Source organism: Trichomycterus rosablanca, chromosome 17 (assembly GCF_030014385.1).
Source record: "Trichomycterus rosablanca isolate fTriRos1 chromosome 17, fTriRos1.hap1, whole genome shotgun sequence".
Lineage (NCBI taxonomy): Eukaryota > Metazoa > Chordata > Actinopteri > Siluriformes > Trichomycteridae > Trichomycterus > Trichomycterus rosablanca.
This window is the reverse complement of record NC_086004.1, coordinates 4566558-4568783: the sequence shown is the minus strand read 5'-3', so window position 1 is coordinate 4568783 and position 2226 is coordinate 4566558.

Here is a 2226-nt window from a genome sequence, read left to right as displayed (position 1 = left end):
TGAAACACTGTTTTATTGTATTTGTTTTGTATTTTTATATGTGTGTAAAACTGTGAACATGCTTTTCGTATTGTAGAGCGGTGTAAAGGTCTGGTGTGTATTGTTAACATAGAGAAAAATGTAGTGCACACTTGGATGAAACAAACTTATTTCCAAGCTACAAGAACTGTGCGATGAAAGCTTTGTTACTGTATCAGGAATACATGCAATGACTGGTCCTTCGATTCATCTTGTAGCTCATTAGTGTCTGTGTTTAAACAGAGTAATTTTTGATTGCTGTTCTTGACCCAGCAGCAACATTGAATTATTTCAAATTTCATTCACTTGTATCAGCACTACACTACTAACATTAGTGCCAAAGCTGTGCTGAGACCACTCAATCTCCCAGATATGAATTAAAATGTGATGGTTTCTTTCCAAGATGGACAAGTTGGGATAACAAAACCAAAAAGCAGAAGATGGTGTAGATAATGTATACCTACTAAAAGGTAGGGGTACTTAACAAATAAAAGTAGACACACACCCACAGAAAACTGGTATTTAGATTTGCATCTTTAAATGATTATACATCAGCTTGACCAAGCCTTTGGCATCAAAGCAAATCAGTGTAAATGACTAAAGTGTGCTGTCTAATACTAATTCTAGCTTCTAATCTGTCGATATGCTTCATGCACAGATTAAAAAAACTTCTACCATTCTAATAACCATCTACAGCTTTGGGATTTTCAGTGTTTGTTTCTGAGCTTCTGATGTGCACTTCTCAGGAAGCTTAATGCGGCCTTATGGGGACTTCCAGCAAAGATCACCAGAGCTAGGAAAGTTTTGGAAAAATTCAAACAATAGTAATGGACATTCCCCTAATAGAACATACAAAGAGAAATTTAGTCATATATGGCTTTTCTCCCATTCCTTAAAACAAGTGGTTTGGTGGATTGGCTACTCTGAATTACTCCTCTACTATGAGGTGTCCTCTAGGTGTGAGTATGAGTGCCTAGATTGGTGCTCTGTCCAGGGTTCCTGCTCTGGTTAATGAATATAAATAAATAAAGGAAGGAAAGAAAGAGAAGACTGTAAAAACACGTCCAAGCTGGCTTGTTTAAATCTTTTTTGCCAACCATGCTTTCAAGGCTTCTTAACTCCATCTTTCTTATTTACCTTTCACAAATGCAAACATGACACAGACTCCCGTGCCTAACAGCATGGCCACTGTTGTTCCAAAAAAGGAAACATGAGACAGAATAAAAAAGTGATCGCAGCAACGAATTTTCAAAATGAGGGAAAAATCATAAAGGGAAAAAATTTTATATTCAAACATTCAGATCTCTAAACCAGTCTAAGATGTTTTTCACTTTTTTAAAGACCAAACTTTTTTTAGTAATGAAGACCAAATGCTTAAATTGTTTTTTTTTTTTCCTTTTACGTCTGTTCAATCACAGCACTTTATCTCACCATGTCACAAATCATTTTCTCATCAAGTGTGTAGGGTCTGCTCTAAAAATGCTACGAGGAGAAGTGAAAATTGTTCAAATGTATATTTCTTTGTATGTATAGAATTTTGTGTGTGTAAATTAAAACTGAGTGTGAGGATCTATGATTTAGTGAGATTTGGGGTTTAAATGCTGATCTTTATTATGATGTGATGTTTGCTGTTGTGTGAATTTGTGGACTACAGCAGCTGTAATTTTAACCAGCTGTGATGATGTGTCCCTTTTAGAGTTGCCTTATTTATTTTTCTCTATTCTGACACTGTAGTAAGCAGCTTAATGGTGGGTTTGTTTTTCAGAACATGTACAGTGGTTTAAAAAACTAACAGCCCTATTCCAAATGCCTTAAGTTTTGCATATTTGTCACACTAAATAATTTCAGCACATTAAACTAAATGTGATTTTACAAAAAGAGAATCATGAGCAAACAAATATTTCAATTTCATATGTCCACAAAACAAAATGACCAACCATACATAATACTTTTGTAGTTCAGTGATTGCTTTCTTACTTACCCAATAAACCAGAGATATTGACTTTATTTTCCCTGTAAATTTCAAGTATGGGATTTATTTGACCTCCCACTCTCATCAAGCTGTGTGCAAATGTATAGTAAAGCCTCCCTAGATTTAAATTGTGTACTTATTTTTTTCTCTTTGTATTGTACATGTGAACCAAACATGCACCTGTATCAGTAGTCTCATTTTATGAAAGCTGTTTGTGTGTGTGGTCAAAAAATGTG